Below are 20,674 nucleotides of genomic sequence, written 5' to 3'. Positions count from 1 at the left end.
GCACAATGGAGAAAGGAAAGAGACAGACTATTATGGGTCATACCCCCTGGACCCACCTCCTCCAACCAGGCTTCACCTCCCAACACACTTAGTTCATAAACTCATCAGTGGACAACTCTACTGATAAGTATCACGCACCCATGATTCAAGCACCACCCCAAAGCCCACCTATGCACGCACAAGGCATGAGGGGGATATCTAGATTTAAACCATAACACTCACTAACGTAAGGAGCAGTATGTAAGTAGACGGAATTAGAAAAGTTTTAGAAATATATACATTTTTTGTATGCTCTCTGCAAATATCTGTAAACTGTCACTCATATGTCTTAATATCTTTTCTTATTATACCTCATAGTGTTTAAATAGCAAATATTTTCTCTGGGGCTTATAATAAAATGAAGTGAATGTCTCAGCATATGGTTTTTATCCTGTTTCTACTTTATGAATCTCTTCTCTTTGTTGAGAAATGTACCTACCTGTGGTTCTGAAGAGTCACATTCTTATTTTCAAACAGGTCAGCATTATATATAATAATCCCGTGATTGGACGTGATGTGTAAACTCCTTCTGTTTCATAAACAATACAATGTGAAACATGAGTGTTTACAAGAGCAGGAAACATTTACTGCTGAGTGACAGTTTTTAGCACCCTGGGAATACTGTGCAAACAAACAAAGTAAGATTAACAGAACAAAGATGTGAAGATTTTTGTTTTGCTCTTAAGCATTTTTTTTGTAGGAAAAATTTGATGAACTATATTCAAAAAATAGAATCAGTAAACATTGGAGCCTGTAACTGAACAAAAGAACTAGTTGAGATGTAAAAGTAAATGAAAGATACTCTCCTGGTTTTCATCCAGGATATCACAGGCAAGAATACAGACCACCCTGGGAGGAACAGGAAAGAGGAATGGGTCACTCAGTCCTAGGCATCAGAACACACCCTGATGATTTAGAAAAAAGGCAGATATACGACAAGGATGGATGACAAGTACTGTATAACACACCAGAACAAAGTAGCAGTAAAGTGAAAAGGGGAGCACATTAGGAATCTTCTATATTTCTATCACCCCCAAATTTTTCCATTTTGATGTATGTAGTGGACTGACAACCGGTGTCAACTTGTAACACCCAGCTGAACTGAACCAGCATGGTTTCCTCAGTTCTTCTAAATATATAGATTTTAAAAGACATTTTAAAGATTATAAAAGTAAGTGACTTTTACTAAAATAACCTATGTAGACATTGATATGATAAAGAGTTAAAAAGTCTTTAGTTTTGTAAATATCTGTCCTCAGATTGGAACTATGAAATTTGTTTGATTTTTCTTTAGACTAGGTACAGGCATTGATACTAAGTATATAATCAAATATTAATATTATGTATAATATATAATATATATTAATATTATATGTATTGCAAAGATGAAGAAGCTGTTCCTTTACATTGCCAAGTTCTGTTGTCTTCAGATAATAAAGACTGACAGATAATACAGTTGGCTTTTCATATACATGGGTTTTGCATGTGTGGATTCAACTAACTGAAGATTAAAAATCTTTGGAAAAGGTTTTTTTTTTTTTTTTTTTTTTTTCTTTTTGAGACAGGGTCTTGCTATGTAGTTCAAGCTGGCCTTGAGCTCACTTTGTAGCTCAGGCTGGTCTCAAACTTGCAATGATCCTCCTGCCTCAGCCTCCCAAGTGTTGGGGTTACAGACAAGTGCCACCACGCCAGGCTGGAAAAAGTTTCTTTTCCTTGTCATTATTCTCTGAACGATAGATTACAAGAATTATGTACATGAGATTTATATTTTATTGTAAGTAACCTAGATATGATTTAAAGCGTACAGGAGGATATGCATAGGTTATGTGCAAATGCTGTGCTATTTCAAAGGAGGGACCTGAGCACCCTCAGAATCTGGTACTCACAGAGGGCTCTAGAAACAATCCCCCACAGGTTCTACTGAATAACAATACACTATGGGCTATGGAAATAGGACTGGTTTATTTTCCACATTATAATTTATTTTGGGTTAAAATTTCTCCTTCAGTTGTTTCTGATATGATGTACATATGCACCTATATATGAATATAAAAAGATTGACTTTTGACAATACTGTTCCACAAGAATTTTATTCATATTTTCACCAGTATGCATACGTTTACTTATACTTATGACATAGTGACAGATGTTTAAGTTCAATCATAATGTTTTGAGATAAGAAAATAGACATTCCTATTCTCTAATAATAGTGGAATTGAGAATTATCAGATGAAGTTACATATAATTAGTAAAATAAAAGCCCAAACATTACTTTCTGTGTCTTTATTTTATAAATTAATCTCTGTTCAACAATGTTATCATAATCACATAAACAATATTGCTAACCTTGTTTTCATCTTTTTCATAGTAAATAATAGTTTTTTGTTAAGGATTTAGATGAGATAATCATATTGGAAACATATACAATATTTGATTTAAACTTCACCTAAAAGCAACCTTTAGGACAGACCTCAACAAACTTCTTACATATTTTAATTAACATTGAGATTTCCCTTTATTTATTTTTATTTTTTCTTTTAAGGAGAATAAAAAAATAACAAAAACAACAACATAGACAAAAACAAAACAAAGCAAAAACAATAAAAATGATACAGGGTTTCAAAACAAAATGATAGAAATTAATACTGGTTATGATATTAAATATTGTGATCTTCAGTGAAGTTGCTCAGATTACCAGATATAAGAATGCAAGATTGATCAAACCATTAAAGAGAATAATAATAATAATAATAAACATTAGAAATGATACAGAGCTTCACTAAACAAGATGGTAGGAATTCACCAGTGGTTGTTATTGTATGTTGTCTTCAAATGAGTTATTCAGATGATCAGATATAGCATGCAAAATTGGTCAAAATAATTTAAGCATGAACTGTTCCTTTTAATAAACCATTAGACATCAGCAGTATAATTATCCAGGTTATTTATCTATCTATGTACCTATCTATCTATTTATCTATCTTCCCTTCTTTCTTTTTGTCCTTTTCCTTACCCGAGTTGTTCCTTCCCTTTGAACAATTTCTTTCCCTTTCATAATATTTATTGTACCTTTTGGGTTTTATTTACTTTTTCAGGTTCTTACACTAGTGAGACAATATAATGTTTATACTTGTGGGTCTGATTTATTTCACTTAGAAGTATGGTCTGCAGTTGCATCCATTTACCTATAGAAGTCTCAAGTTTATCTTTTTTATAGCTGATTAATACTCCATTGTATAAAAATACCACATCTTTTGTATCCATTAGTCACTGGATGGGCAATTGGAGTGTTTCTAAGATTGAGCTATGACAAATTGTGCTGCTATAAACATGGGTGCACATATATCACTGTGGTATGGTGTTTTTAATTTTTCTGAGAAAATACCCAGAAGGGGAATAACTCGGTTAAGTGGGATATCTAATCCTAGTTTTATGAGGAATCTCCACACTGATTTTGACAGGGATTTCACCAGTCTACACTCCCACCAGCAGTGGAGAAGTGTTCCTTTTGCCCCACAGCCCCTCCAGCATTTGTTATTGGTTGATTTCTTGATGATAGCCATTCTTTCTGGTGGCGGGGGAGAGATGGAAACACAGTGATCTTTTAATTTGCAATTCTTGAATGACCAATGCTGTTGAACATTCTTTCATATATTTATTTGCCATTCATATTTCTTCATCTGAGAAGTATGTATCTGTCTCAGATGCCTGTTTTTTGATTGGGTCTTTGAATTTTGGGGACCTGATTTTTTAATATTCTTTCTATGTTCTAGATAGAAAACCTTTTTCTGAGGGACAGTTGGCTAAAATTTTTCCCCAATTCATGGGTTTTCTTTTTACTCTGTTGGTGATTTCTTTCGATGTGCAAAACTTTTTCAATAAGATGAGATCCCAGTAGTTTATTCTTTGAAATACTTCCCATGCAGTTTGGTTTTTGTTCATGAACTCTCTGCCTACCCCAATGTCTTCAGGATTTCTACCTACTTTCTCTTCCAGTAGATTTAGTGTTTATGTTTTAATATTTAGATCTTTGATACATTTTGACTTTAGTTTAGCTCGTGGTGATAGACATGAGTCTAGTTTTAGTCTTTGGCATGTGGAAAGCCAGTTTTCCCAGCATTATTTATGAAAGAGCCTGTGTTTGGCCCCTTTGTCAAAGATTAGGTGGCTGAGTGTGTTTGTGGTTGTGCTTGCATCTTCCAATCTGTTCCATTGATCCTCATGTCTGTTTTGTTGCCAGTACCATGTTTATTTTATCACAGTAGCTTTGTAGTATAATTTAAAGTCATGGATTGTAATGCCTCCTACCACACCTTTGTTGCCCAGGATTGCTACAGTTGATCTTAGCCAAAAGGCTGAGAAGCGATTGCCCAGGATTGCTTTTGCTATTCTGGGGCTCTCCTGGTTCCACATGAATTTTAGGAATGTTTTCTCTAGATCTGTGAGGTACACCAATGGTATGTTAATTGGGATTGCATTGAATCTGTACAACAATTTTGGGAGTGTGGCAATTTTCACAATGTTGGTTTTTCCTATCCATGAGTAAGTAATATCTTTGCATTTTGTGAAATCCTCCTTGATCTCTTTTTTCAGAGTACTTAATTTTCACTGTATAGATCTTTTACTTCCTTTGTTAGATTAATTCCTAAGTATTTCATTTTTTATATGCTATTGTGAAAAGTGTGGTTTAACTTATGTCTTTCTCAGTGTGTTTGTTGTTTGTGTACAGAAATGATATTGATTTTTGAGTGTTGGCTTTGTGTCCAGCTACTGTACTGAATTTGGTTATTAAATCTATAAGCTTTTTAGTGGAGATTTTGGGATTTTCTAAGCAGAGTATTACATCGTCTGTGAATAATGATAATATTACTTCCTCCTTTCCTATCCTTATTCTTTTTATTTCTGTCTCTTATCTAATTGCTCTGATTAATATTTCTAGAACTATACTGAATAGGAGTGGTGACAGTGGACATCCTTGTCTTGTTCCTGATTTTAAAGTGAAAGCTTTCAGTTTTGTTCATTTAGTATGATGTTGCTTGTTGGTTTATCGTAAATGGTTTTTCTCAGAGTGAGGCAAAGACCATCTATTCCTATTTTCTGTAGGGTTCTTTTTTATCATGAATGAGTGTTGGACTTTGTCAAAAGCTTTTTCTGCATCTATTGAGATGATCATGTGATTTTTATGTTTGGTTTTATTGATATAGTATATTACATTAATTGATTTCTATATATTGAACCATTCCTGAATCCCTGGGATGAATCCCGCTTGATCGTGGTGTATAATCTTTTTAATGATTGGCTGCATTCTGTTTGCTAGTATTTTACTGAGAATTTTTGCATCTATGTTCATTAGCGAGGTTGGCCTGTAGTTTTCTTTTTTGGTTGGGTCTTTCTCTGGTTTTGGTATCAGGGTAATACTTGCCTCCAGGAATGAGTTCAGGAGAATTTCTTCCCTTTTAATTTCATTAAAGAGTTTGAGAAGAACTAGCATTCAATCTTCTCTAAATTTCTTGTAGAATTCAGCTGTGAATCCTTTAGGGCCTAGGGTTTCTTTGTTGGTAAGTTTTTTCTATTACATTTTCACCTTTGTTGGCTGATATTGAATTATTCAGAATTTTTATATCTTCTTGATTGAGCTGTGGTATTTCATATGTATCTAAAAATCTGTCCATTTCCTCTGTGTTTTCCATCCTATGAGAGTAAAGAGTTTCAAAGTAGGTACTGATGATCTTCTGTATTTCTACAGCACCTGTAGTGATTTTCTTCCTTATTGATTGAATTTGAGTTTTTTCTTCCTTTTTTTGATAAGGTTGGCTAGGGGTTTATCAATTTTAGTTTTTCAAAGAGCTAATTCTTTGATTCACTAATTCTCATATTGTTTTCTTAGTCTCCATTGCATTAATTTCTATCCTGATCTTTATAACTTCCTGCTTTTTTTTGGGCTTTGGGCTTGACTAGCTCTTCTTTTTCTAGAAGGTTGAGGTGCAACATAAGATGTTTACCTGTGCTTATTGTGTTTTCCTGAGGTGAGAATTCACCACTATAAATTTTCCTCTGAGGACTGCTTTCATTGTGTCCCACAGCTTCCTGTAAGTTGTATCTGCATTTTAGTTTGATTGTAAATATTGTTTAATTTCACTGTGACCCATTGGTTGTTGAGGAGGGTGTTATTTAATTTCCATGTGTTTATGGATTTTTTGCAATTTCTTTTGTCATTAATTTCTATTTTCATTGCACTATGATCTGATAGTATGCATGGGATAATTTTAATTTCTTTGCATTTACTTAAGCAAGTTCTATGTGCTAATATATGGTCTATTTTAGAGAACATCCCATGTGCAGCTGAGAATAATATGTATTCTGATGCTGTTGTGTGAAACATTCTGTAAAGGTCTACTAAGCCCATTCATTCACAAGTTAGGTATAGTTCTGTTATTTTTTGCTGATTTTTTTTTATTTAGTTGGTCTATCTTTGTGACAATGGGGTGTTAAAGTCCCCTGTTATGATTGTGTTACTACTTATTTGATTTTTCATATCTGTTAAAATTTGTCTTATACAATTGGGTACTCCTGTATTTGGTGCATAGCTATTTATGATTATTATCTCTTCTTCTTACAGTTTTACCCTAGCAAGTATGTAGTGACCTTCTTTATCTCTTTTGATCATTTTTGGTTTGAAGTTCACATTGTCTGCAAACAGAATAGTTACCCTTGCTTTTATTTGGGTTCTTGTCATATGAAGTATTTTTTCCATCCTTTGACTTTCAGTCTATGACTGTACTTTTGAGTTAAATGTGTTTCTTGTATACAGCATATTGTTGGATTTTGTTTCTTGATCCACCGTACCAGTCTGCTTTTTTGATTGGTGAATTGAGACAGTTTACATTAACGGTTATAACTGATATGTATTGGCTTATCTTTTTTTCATGTTATTTTCCTGCTGTTGGTTTCCTACTTTTCCCTCTGTTTAATTGCTTGCTCTGCTTGGTGGTTCCTCTCTATTGATGTTCTTGAAATTGTAGTCATTTTTATCTCTTTCTAGAATATCTTTTAGTACTATTTGTTGGGTTGGTTTGGCACTCTTGAAGTTCTTCATTTTTTTGTCATGGAAAGATTTCATTTCTCCATTAATTTTGAGGGATAATTTTGCAGGGTACATCAGTGTGGGTTGGAAGCTGTTTTCTTTCAGGACCTGAAATATTTCACTCCAAGCTCTCCTTGACTTGATAGTTTGTGTTGAGAAATCTGCCATGATTCTGATGGGTTTTCCCTTATAGGTGATCTGTTTCTTTTCTCTAACAGCCTTTAATATTCTGGTCTTTTGTTGAATTTCTGAGATCTTTATTATATGTCTGGGTGTAATTTTATTTTGCTTATGGCTAATTGGAATTCTATGTACCTCACTTCTCTGTATGTCAGCTTCTTTTTCCTTTCTTGGGAAATTTTCTGCTATTACATCTGCAAATAGTCTTTTTATGACATTGTGTTGACTCTTGCTATTTTGTTGACAAGTATTAATCTTACATTGTTTTTCTTTGCATCATCTTGAAGCTGTTGAATTGTTACTTCCTAGTTTCTTGTTATTTGTAAGAGAGCTTTCCTTTCACAATGCTGTCTTCAAAGTCTGAAAGTGTATCTTCATCTTTATTCAAGTGGTTTTTCCAGCTTTCCATGGAATTTTTAATTTCCTGGATATCTGTTTGAATCTGTTTCATGCATTCTAATTCTTTCCAGTAGTGTTCATTCAATGTTTCCATTATTTTTTATGCTCCTCTATTTTGTTATTTATGTCTTCTTTAGATGTGTTGAGAAATTCTTTCATTACTGTTGTCATTTCTTTCTTTTAATCTGAGATTATTTCTGATCTGATTTCTTCTATGGCCTGATGGAGTTGTTTCTTTTCTTAAGTTGCTATCATTTCAGACATTTCAGGTGTATGACTTCCAGGCTCTTCTTTGTTGACATCTCCTGGACTTGTTCTGGGTGGGGTGGAAGTCTGAGATTACATTTAGCTCCTTTTTTGGTCAATTTTTCAGATCTATAGGTTCCCTGGGGCTCAGCCTCACTTCCATGATGGTGTGGGAGTGGCTTTGCAAGGCTCCTGAAGCTGCCTGGTGCTCAGCATGGCTCCCATGAAGTATACAGGGTTGGGGTGCATTCATTGAGGCTGCCAAAGCTTTCCAGGGCTCAGTGTGGCTCACATCATGGTTGGGGAGGGGTCAGGCTGCACACTAAGGATCCCAAAGCTTTCTGGGACTGAACCTGGCTTCAAGCTTCCTCTTTAAAAATATTTATTTATTTATTTATTTTAAAAATTTTTAATTTTTTTTTCCGGTACGGACAATCGAACTCATGACGTCATGCTTTCCAGGCAGGCGCTGTGCCACTGAGCTAAATCCCCAGCCCCCTCTTTAAAAATATTTAAACCAGTATTGTAAATGGTTTTTATGTAGTTTAGTACTTGATTAGATACTGTATATTTTAAGCTCCTAGTTCTTATTTGCTTCTAGATGATGAAAGCAAAAACTACCAGTTCTTTCCTGTGTTAAAATAGGGTTACAATGCAACTGATTCTCAGCTTCAGAGCAGAGCAGTCAGGTAAGTGGCAGTGTAGAGAGAACCAGATGAGGAGACTCAGTATGCCAAATGTTTCAATTATCCAGGTAAAGAAGAACATGTGGATGTCAGGGGTGGTGGCACACACCTGTAATCCCAGCATTAGGGAGGCTGAGGCAGGAGGCTCATTGCAAGTTTGAGACCAGCCTGGGCTACAAAGTGGGCTCAAGGCCAGCCTGAGCTGCATAGCAAGACCTTGTCTCAAAAAGACAAAAAAAAGAACATGTAGATTTCTACAGGAATTCCTCCAAAGTTTAAATGTAAGAAAAGAATTTATTACAAGTAAACAGAGTACATGTCAAGACAGTGTGGTCCATATCAAGTGTGTCTGTAGGTCAAATGTCGTATGTAATACCAATTTGCAAGCTGTGGTATGTATTACATAGCAAAGAAAATTTAGTAAGTGAATCTAGGTTATGGGATGTGTTCATCACATGGAATCAGCTTTTCTCATAATTTTAGACTAAGTGGATGTATAGTCAGCTTTCCTGCCACTGGGACAGAATATCTGACATATACAACTCAAAGGAGGAGATGATTATTTGGACTCATAGTTTCAGAGAGTCTAATTCATAGTTGACTGGATTCAAGGCAGAAATGCTATGGTGGAAGGTCTGGTGGAGGAAAACTGGTCAATGTTTGGCCGTCAGGTAGTAGAATGGGAAAAGCCGGAGAAAAAAGTGCAAGAATGAGGAAAAAAGTAAGGGAATCTCCAAATGTGTGCTCCCAGGGACCTACCCCTTCCTATCAGGGCCACCTCCTAATAACATACTTAACTATAAACTCATCAGTGGCTTATTCCACCAATGAATATAGAGCCCTCACAATCCACTCACCTTCCAAAAGCCCCACCTCTGAACACATAAAATGTTTTTATGGATTTTTTACATCTAAATTGCTGCATTACCATGGTACCTCAGTTCATGAATTTAATTCTTTGCACAATTCTGGTCACAAACTGAATTGGACAAGAACTGAATCAGGTTCAGTGATTAAGTTCCACATCCACTTTATACGGAAATTTATTTGATTCTTTTCTAATTTGTTTTACAACTAGAAATGAAGTTTATGAACTGAGGTACCACTGTGTATTCTCATTTTGCAAAATGCTTGTAATCTATCTCCAATAATTGCCCAAATCTTTTTTTTTTCTGTCTTTTTGAGACAGGGTCTCACTATGCAGTTCAGGATGGCCTTGAGCTCACTTTGTAGCCCAGGCTGGTCTTGAACTTGTAATGATCCTCCTGCCTCAGCCTCCCAAGTGCTGGGATTACAGGTGTGTGCCAGCACACCTGGCTGGTAATTGCCCAAATCTTAACAGTTCTAGCATTAAGGAAAAGTCCAAATCCAAAGTCTCCTCTGAGACTCAATGCAAACTCTTAATTGTGAGTCTCTGTAAAAATCAGAAAGAACAGTAAACACTCTTAATATACAGTGGCACAGGGCAAACATTCCCTTGCCAAGAGAAAAAGAGGAGTTGAAAACAATTGGACCAAAGAAGAATGAAATCTTGCAGAGCAAATATTAAGTCCTGCAGCTTCATTTCCGGTGTCTAGGGTATATATGGTGGCCAAATGTGAGTACAAAAGGGCTTGGGCAGCCCCAACCCATGACTTTGCCAGTTGCTGACCACATGGCTTCTCTCTAGGACTGGCTCTGCTCACTGCGTGCAAATTTCCTCAGCAGACATTCCATGTTTCTGGGGTTTCTACTGTGGCCTAATTTTGCCATCTTTATGCATTATCTTCTTAGATGCTCCTGGAAGAGATGATGACTGACGCCACATTGCCGGGCTTTTCAGGCCTTCTTTGAACCTAGGCAGGAGCTTCCATGAGCCTGTAACTTGTGCTTTCTGCATACCTGTAAAGTCAAAACTATGTGAGCAACAAAGTTCCACTGCCAGTTTGAGCAGTATTCAAGCCTCCCCAGTGTATCCATGGCCTCTGAATGTCTATATGGACATTCACTGCAATACCACAGAGATTCACTTTCTTAGGCAGCCCTGAGTTAGCAGGGCACCCTTGTGCTCTTTTCTCAAAGCAGATTGTATTGAAGAAGTTTACCCTTTTCCACCTTTGATCATGCTAATCCTGCCACGGGGAAGGGTTGGCCAATTCTTGAGATGCCCTCAAGGAATCTTTCCTATTGTCCTCATGTAAAGTACTTGGTTTCTTTTTAATGTCATTGATATTTTCAGCATCCATATTCCTCTTGGTCCCAACTTTATAGGCATTTCCTTTCTACACAAGCTGCAAAATTTTCTGTTTCAGTGCTGCTTTTTGTTCTTGATTCTTATGAATCTGGCTATAAGCAGATAGCAGCACTCATGCCACAGTCTAAATGTGATGCCTTGGAATTTTCTCCATCAGATCAATTAGTCCATTGTCCTTTAACTCAGCCTTCCACAAAGTATCAGGATGGGGGCAAATGTAGACAATTTTTTTGGTCAGAGTATAACATGCATGGCCTCCAGTCCAATTCCCAATGGAATCCTCATTCCCAGCTGGAACCTATGAGTCTGACCTTTGTTGTTTGCATTTCTATCAGCAGTCTGGCCTTTGGAAAAGGAACCATTCATTAAGCTCTGCTTCCAGCAATTTAGAGCTTTTCCAACTCACATCTCCAAACTTTTCTAAACTCGTGCAAACCAGTTCCAAAGGGTTCTGAATCACACAGTCAGGTATAATCACAGAAATGACCCAGTTTCCATGGTACCAATTTTGTTTCAGTTTTTCTGTTCTTGGGAAAAAATACTTGATACACACAACCTAAAGGAGGAGAGGCTTATCTTGGCTTGCAGTGGATTCAAGCCATTGTTACCTTGTTCCAGAGAAGAAATGGTGTGGCAGAAGGGACTGTTGGGGGAAAACTGCTAGTCCTTGGAAGCCAGTAAGCAAAGTGAACAAGAACACCTGCAGGGAGGGAAGAAAGGACACAGGGAGAGACTTTCTTATGTGACACTCTCCTGCTTCCCCTCCAGTCAGTCCCCACCTCCTAACAGCACCTTCAGCTATAAATTCATTAGTGGATGAATTCATGGATCTGCACAGCGCCCTCCTGATCCAGCCACCTTCTGCAAGCCTCACCTCTGAGCATGCGAGACTTTTGAAAGATATTCTAGACATTTTAGATCTAAACTGCATTGGTGGATCCTTGCTTGCTCTTTAGCTCTGAAGAAATAGTGGAGCAGATGTCATTAAGAGAGAATGTGTTAGTTTAGCTGATACTTATGCAATGGGACTTTGAAATGACCTTGTGGTATTTTTAATTGATTGTAATTCTACATGTAGTTCCTTGATTAAAAATCTTGCTATATGTAGGGCTCGTATGTCATTGAAAATATGTGCTACTTTATTAAAAGATGACTAACAATTTTAGTCAATTAGTAAACTGTCCCATAACAGGGTTGGAGGCTTTACAGAATGATCACAGATTCACTAATTAAGTAGATATTATTTGTTCTATATTTTATCATATTATTATAACTATGATTACTTTTATTATTGAAGCATAGTTAACATGCAATACCACTCAGTCATCTATGCTCACAATTCAATGTCTCTGTTTCCTCCAAGTTGATTAATATATAGATTTATTTCCAACTGTTGAGTAAGTTCTCATAGGTCCTTCTGAAGTTGGTGGGTATCTTCTATACTCACCTCAGATAATCACTGATCTTATTGCTATCAGCACAAGTCAATTTTTCCTGTTCTACAGCTTCACATAGCTGCAATTGCATAAGCTCCTTGACAATTCTTACTTCTACTGCTTGGCATTATGTCTGTGTGATTATCCATTTTACTTATATTATCCAAGTTGATTCATGATTATCCCTATTTGTTCCTCCTGATACACACAATTACATTGTGTGAATATACAAAATATTATTAATCCAGTCCCTTACTGAAGATATTTATATTCTAATTATTAGCTACTATGAATAAGAGTACTATAAATCTCTGCATAGAAGTGTTTGTATGAACATAGTATTTTAATGACTTTCAGTGAATATCCTAAGTGAATTTGCTTAATGTGCAGTGTAACTTTAACTTTGAATTAACAGACTGTTAAAGTGTTTCACTTATTTCACTACCTCCAGTGATATGTGAGAGTTTTTGTTGCTCAGTCTATACCAACATTTGCCAGTATTGTCTGCCTTTAATTTTAGTCCCTCTAGATGGTTAAAGAAATATCTTATTGGGCTTTGATTTATATTTTCCTGGAGTCTAATGATGCTGAGCATCTTTTCATTTGTTTACTTGCAGCTTCTGTACTTGTTTTACTCTATTTTTATGTTTTTGTTCTTATTATTGAGTTTTAAAAATAACAAATGCTGGATATAGTCCTTTGTTCTATATGTGTATTGAGGATATTTTCTCCCAAGTAGCTTGTTTTTCCATTTCCTTGATAGTATTCTTAGAACAAAGGTTTTGCTAATTATGATGAACATGAACATATTGAGTCTTCCAATTCATGGATGTAACAAACCTCTGCGTTTAGTTAGATCTTTCTAACTTTACTAATCAGTGTTTACTTGTTTCATGTTACAGTCTTAAACATATTTTGGTGGGCTAGCTGTGAGGAAAAGTTCTGAGTGAGCACACATCTCACCAGGTATGATACAGATATAAAAGTTGACATGCAAAGATCAAGACCTAAAGATCTATAAACATGGTAAGGACTTGTGGTGGAAGTGTGAAAATTGATCCTTTAAAACATTTTGAGGGCCAGTGAGTCATTCCTCAGCCCAAGTGCTTTGTACCTGAGTGTAACAAAGACCTGAATATTATGCATGTGGCAATGGGAAAAAGAAGCTTAGTGCTTTCTGAAAATATTTCTAACACTGTGCAGTAAATAGCTGATTTGTACTGCACAGGGAAAGAACATGAGTGCTGATGACAGTGATAGCTTAAGGAGTTTAGTTGGACAAAGTAGACCAGACAGAACTTTTTTCTTCTTTGGGTTTAACCCAAGTTAGAAAGTTAAAGTTTCTCCAGATCTTCTTCATATTGTTAAGGTGTTACTGCCGCTCAATTTGATACAAGGCAGATTTGGCCGGGATTTTGGCTGGGTTTCCTATCTCATATTGGAAATAACATTACTGCAAGGTACCTCAACCATATTGTAAGTGGGATGTGTGACAGTTCTAGCTGAGATGAGATGCTACGTTCATGGTACTTGAAATGTTTTCATAGAGTGGTTATATAAAGCAATGAATTCCTTTGAGAATCCTATTATGCATTTTGCTCTTACCCACTGAAGTTAATTTTCAGGTAGATTTGCATTCCCCCTTTTATTCACTTTTTTATTTCATTTTTTTTGCTGTCTTGATACTTTATAGATGTACAATCAAAAACAGAGTTAGAGCTGAATGACAGATATGAGAGACCAGTTTTATATTTATGCCTGTTAAAGTAGGAAAACATGACTTAAAATTTTGATAAAACCATCATTTAAAACCTTTCTAATTGTTTAAAAGATGCTATTACAAGCCAAATTTATAAGACTGAGACCAAATAAAAAATAAAGTATGAGTGACATACGATAAGGAAACATAAACGTCCTATTTAGATATGTGGATTGTAAGTCAAGTTATTCACCAAATTTTGTGTTTATTTTGAAGTTTAATAAAACAAAGGGAATCCCCTTGAAGATTACTATGATAAGTAAGCTACAAAAAGCTGTGTATAAACAGAGTCTATGTTTCAGATATAATAGAACTGACTTGAAATTATCTGTAATGTATTATAAATAGATGATTTTAATCATCTCATGCTTATTCCCATGTTTAAAAGTTACTAATTCTGGTATCTGCACAGAGGAAAATGTATTTATTAGGTATTAAGATAAAATAGGAAAACATAGTATAGTAGCAGTCATACACTTTTCTATTGTGATACAATAACACCAGTTTTATAGAAAGAATTTTTTTTAACTCAAGAGTTTTGGGACTTTTAGTGTATAGAAAAACTTTTTTGATTTCTTCTGGAGCTCTCATTATTTGACTGATTATCACAAGAGATGTTGTGAAGATTAAGTTACATCTCAGTTCTCTGAAAAGCAAGATGCTCTCTTAAGACATTCCAAAGTATGAAACTCCAATTCTGCCCCAGTTGACAGAGTCCAGATTTTCTTAGCTGGCCCTTTTTCCTTACAACTAATATCTAAAGGAACTTATTTCAGTACCTTTTTTATTCTTAAGAGTCAGTCTAAGTGGTTCACATGTATACAAATAAAATAATTTGTCAGACTAGGTCTCACTTTTTATTGATTTCACATTATCTTTCACTGATTGTTCATTGTGATCCCAAGATAGTTTCTCAAAACTAAACATTATAAACTTTTTGCTTGTATCCTTCAAAGGTATAAAACCCATTCATTCTGTTGTAAAAATTCCCATACTTAGCTTGAGATCATGACATGTACATCATGATGTGTACATGTACACAGGAGGATTCCAAGTTCTAATCCAGCCTGGTTAATTTAGGTACTTAGAGAGACCCTATCTCAAAAACAAAAACAAAGGAAAGGACTAGGGATGTAGCTCAGTATGAAGACACTATGTTTAATCCCCAGCCTATTATAAAAAAAAAACCCAACAGAGCCATATTTAGTGTGAATACCAGCTTTATTTTTATTTCAACTTCCCAAATTTAGAATTTTCAGAAATATTCCTTATATTGGGAAATATCCCATAAGTATAAGTTGATTTTTAAGAAATGATTTTGATTGCTCAAATTTATGGAGTACTGTGTGATAATTCAGTACATTTATACATTATATATAATAAGCAAGTCAGGGTAATTAACATTTCCATCTCCTTAAGTATTTAAAAAAATTGAGTAACATTTAATTGTTATACCTACTTATGGTGTATAGTGTGATAGTTCAATACCTATAACAACATATACTGATCAAATCAGAGTAATTTTCCTTTTCTTTTCATTACTTTGTATTTGGAGCCTTCAATCTCTTCTCCTGTAGTTATTTACAAGATATACAGTAGGTTATTGTGAACTATGGGCCCCTATCCTGTTATGTACAGCACTAGAAATTATTTTATCTGTTTGGATATATATTAGAGAGATGGTATAACCCGATTTAGAATCAGGTTGTTGGAGCAGTTTCAAACATCTTCCTTCCCAGTGAGAATTCTCAAGCACTACTCACTGAAACACGAGAAACTGAAGCCCTAGAATGTTGCTGTGATTTGCCTGGGGTCAGGCAACAAGAATTCATGCTGGTGGTGGGGATTAGACTGCTGGTATCCTGTTTGTCATCCCAGCTCTCTTTGCTTATTTGTGTTATTCTTTCCTAAAGCTCTTAAGGACATAGGTTGGGAGTCAGGCAGATATGCTTCAAACAACTTCTGCATTCCTTAAGAACGGCATAGCCATGTGTAAGTTCTGCTCTGGACTCAATTTCCAACCTGTAAAGTAGGAGTGATGATCGTCCTGATTTTATGGAGTGATGTGAAGAGCTTTGTAATCACACATGTCAAGTGCCTGACTCAATGTCTGATATATCTGATGTGCACGATAAAGGTTATATTATTTTGTTACTATCCATTAAATCACATTATTACAAAAATTCCATGTATGACAATTACACTCTTGAGTCTGTGCTTATGCTTCCTTATTACTAATGGCAATAAATTTTAAGCATATATGCTTAAAATTTACAACTCATTATTTTTTAAGGTTAGTAATACATTTACTAGAAATAATTCAGGCTCTTAAGTCAGTATAGGTTAAGTGCGGTTACAAACAACTTCAGAAGTTCAAGGAAACACAGCTGTGTTTCTCTCTCACTGGTGCCTCCCGTGTAGGGGTGCTGTGAATTTTCTGCAACACAGCCGTTCAAGGATTGGGCTCCTTTCCTCTGTTGGCTGCAGGACCCTCCAAGGCCGTGGGCTCTTGCACTGGTCCACTGTAGCTGATGGGCCCTGAAAGACCACAGAAGAGGTGTTTAGCTTTTTAGTCTGGATGTCTGGGAAGTGGCATGCATCTTCACTTCTGCTCACCTTCCGTTAAATGATAAAGACAAAATTTACTTCCACAGATTATAGCTCAGGAATTTCTAATCTTATTAATTAAAAATATTGCTGAAATAATTCAACAAAACATAATCATTATTATCATTAAAAAAACCCCATGCTTATGGATATCATATTTCTATCCTACTCATAGTCCAATTTTTACTGAAACATTTGAAAAATTAAATAATTAATAATGCATTTTCTGGAATTCATCAATTAGCAAAGGGCAAAAACAACATTTTTTGACTGCAAACACATGGAGAAATGAGGGAATGTCATCAAGCTGTATGTCCATGGGGAAAGAAAATGGGGTACTGTGAGTCCATGATATTGACCCTGAAATAGCCAGAGTATATAGTGTAACAAACTGTTTCACATAGCAGAAAGTAATCATGAGCTTTCTGAGCATTATGTCTTGATCTTTATGATATCACAGTGACACTAGGATGTCCTATGAAATGAAGAAATGGAGATGTGTTTGATTTTGTTGAGAATCTGTGATTTCTATTTCATTTGATTTAAATAGTTACCTTATGAAAAACTTTTCTTGTGCTTTTGATATTTCCAAAACTGAATTTTAAATCTCATACCTATATTTTTTAGAGGCTACAAAGAGATTTCATGGGTTCAGTATTTTGTAAAATATTCCTGCCTTTATAGATACTAACTTAGGTTTTTTTTTTATTTTAAAGAGTAAAAGAAGGTTAACATAGTAATAGAGGAACTTACCGAATTACAGACAAAGTTGTAGGAAATTATCAATGGTTGTTGTTTTACATATTGTTATCTACAAGATCGTTTCTCAGGAAAACAAATAGACAAATAATAGTGACTTACAGACAAAAGTGGTAGGTTATTATCAATCGTTGTTATACTATACTTTGGTATCTTCAAAGTGGTTTCTAAAGAAAATAAATAGAGCTATATATGAGTGACCAATTGAATATTCATTGACTATTCTCAATGGTTGTTGTAGGAAACACATAGTAATATACATCCATTTAAGAAATAGCATAGGAACAATACAAACATTACTGAGTTATGGACAGATTAGTAGGAAAATATCAATGGCTGTTGTAAGACATGATGGTATCTTCAAAGTGGTTTCTCAGGAAGACAGAGATATGCAAGAAAGATCTAACAAGTAGTTACAGCCTAAGGGTTATGAAAAATAGCATATTACCTCCTCACCAGTGACTCCTTTCACTGAGGTGTGATGGCTGGAAGGAAGGCCAGGATTGAAAGGAAGGACTGAGAGACTTGCACCTGTGTCTAGCAACAGGCTATTTTCTTTTTGCTCTATAGTCATGATTACCCAGGGCTCCTCCATGGAGATGACAATCTGGCCAGAGGAGAAGGCAGAGTATGCCCTGGGCCCCCTCATTCCTGTTAGATAACTGGTAGGATGGGTCTGAGCTCTGGGGCCTCTGCTTCAGAGGGCAGACCGATTTCCAGTGGTCGCCTTTGCATTCAGGGCATGGCACAGGGGGCTTCTTAGGGCAGTTCCTCTTGAGGTGGCCTGGCTATTAACAGTGGTAGCCAATGAATGTAGTTGTTGAATTCTTCTTGGGGCCCTGAGAATCAGACTTAGGGTCTATTTCTCTTTGTGCTGCAGCAAAAGCAGCTGGTTTTCTCGGTTTCTTTGTTTTCTCTCCTTTTCTCTCCTCCTCATCACAGCTATAGAATACTGAGGAGGCAATTCTTACTAACATCTCAATTGAGCCATCTGGGGCAAAAGCCATTTTTTGTAGCTTTTTGTTTCCAGCCTCCCAGCACATTGGGACCCCACAACCACTTAGTGTCCTCTCCTCAAGCATCAGCACAGGCAGCAGGAAGCTCGGTGCAGACCTCTCTGGAGCTCCACACACTCCTCCACTGCAGCCTGTACTGTCAGGGGAAGAATGGCTTCTAGGGGGTCTCCTCAGGTGTTGCACAAGGTCCTCCTGGTTTCCAGCTTCCGAACGGCTCTCCTGACCCTGGTGAACTAGACCTCTGAGTCTTCTGGTGTAGTCTGTGTCCTCCTGTTCTCCTAGTCCTTGTTCAGCAGCTGCTCCTCCGCTGACTCTGGACCTTTGTGGTTCTCAACAGCAGGGGCAAGAGCGACCCATTGTGTGGCATGTATTCCCAGGGTCTTCTCTGTGTTGGGATGATTCATGCATGTCCCCAGGCAGGCCTCTGCAGCCTGCACGTGGTGGGCCAATTGTGTCATTGCTTCTCTGTGCCATGATAGTTCTCGATCGTGTGAAGGTGGCCAGCCTGAGGGCCGTCGTGCGCCTATGCGCACTGGCGCGTGCCTTCTTGGTTGCAGGTGGCCCGCCTCCCAGGAGCCTGTGCGGCTAGGGTCCAACCCAAAGGCCAGCGCTCCCTGCCGCGCGGCTTCCCAGGTGCAGGCGGCCTGCCTCCTGGCTAGTTTTGTTTTTTGAATGAAATTTCAGTTTGATTAGCAGCATCATGCCACATTTGTCTCAATCTTATTAGCTAAAGGAATTCTTAAATGGTTTAATGCTTAAAAATTTTTATCCTTAATTAATCCTCAATATCTTTCTGGAGGAATCTTTTAAAAATGGCAATAGTATGTTCCCACTTTTCTAGTTGATGGGTTTTAGGCACATTTACTGCACAAATTTCTAATTTTCAAGTTTTCAATTAAGTGACAATTGAATTATGAATTGATGCATATTTGGTACCCATAAACATGAATCCTTAAATGGCAACAATAAGTACATGATATGAATATCTCAGTAATTCTTGTTTTTATTTTAAAGATAAAAAATTAAAAAACAACAACAATGAAGACAAAATCAAAACAATGCAAAAACAACAAAAATGATACATGACCTCAAAACAAAATGATAGGAATTAACAGTGGTTGCTACATTACATACTGTTATCTTCAAAGAAGTTGCTCAGTCCCCCAGACATAAGAATGTAAGATTGATCAAACAATCAAAGACAGTAATGAGTAATAATAAAAAAAAAACATTGGAAATGATGGAGAGCGTCACGGTACAAGATGGTAGGAGTTCAACAATGGTTTTTATACTGCATATTGTTGTTTTCAGATCAGTCGTTCTGACTACCAGATACAAATGTACAAAACTGGTTAAGAGAAAAGAAAATTTTAAGCATTTACTGTTCCTTTCAATAAACCATAGACATCAGCAATATACCTATCCCAGCTATCCTTGTATATACTATAAATTTTGTTTTTCATTTTAAAGAGAAAAGAAAAAAACCCCAAATGACAAAAAACAAATATATAAACAAAACAACATAGAGAACAATAAAAATGATACAGAATTTCAATATTATGTTATTATATTACATAATGTTATCTTAAAATGATTGCACAGATAACCAGATATAGGCATGTAAGACTGATCAATTACACATTAACAGTTCATTCAATAAAACAACAGATGTTGTAGTAAAATTATCCTAGCTATCCTGTGTATACATATACATATTTTTTCTCCTCCTTCTTTCTTTTTCCTCTCCCAGTAATTCTTTTAATTAATAAACTCAGAAATGTTTTAGCATAAACATTATTTTATTATTAGCATTAATCATTATTTTATTATTTCAAATAAATTAAATTAATCATGTGTTTATTTACTGAGATTTTATTAAGACTGGATATTAACACTCCAAACTGAGAATGAGGCAAAATTGACTCCTAATTAAAAATTTAAGTACATTTTATGTCATCAGAGATAGTTCTAATTCTAAAGCTAATTAACATTCTACAGTGAAAATTTTACTTTATGTTAAGATTTTAATTTATCCAGTCACCTAACTGTCCCTCCATAGATGTTATTGTCCTGCTTTTCCAGAGGTTGGTGATGTGCACTGAAAATATGTTTTTGAAAATTTCTTTGAGGATTATGTTTGTGTGAAACTTCTGTGGTTTTGTTTCCCTTTAGGGTTGGTGTGGTGGATTGACAACTGGTGGTCAATTTATAACACCCAGCTGAATTGAGT

The sequence above is a fragment of the Chinchilla lanigera genome, unplaced genomic scaffold (assembly GCF_000276665.1).
Source record: "Chinchilla lanigera isolate Chin_1 unplaced genomic scaffold, ChiLan1.0 scaffold00024, whole genome shotgun sequence".
In the NCBI taxonomy this organism is placed as follows: Eukaryota; Metazoa; Chordata; class Mammalia; order Rodentia; family Chinchillidae; genus Chinchilla; species Chinchilla lanigera.
This window is presented reverse-complemented; position numbering follows the sequence as displayed.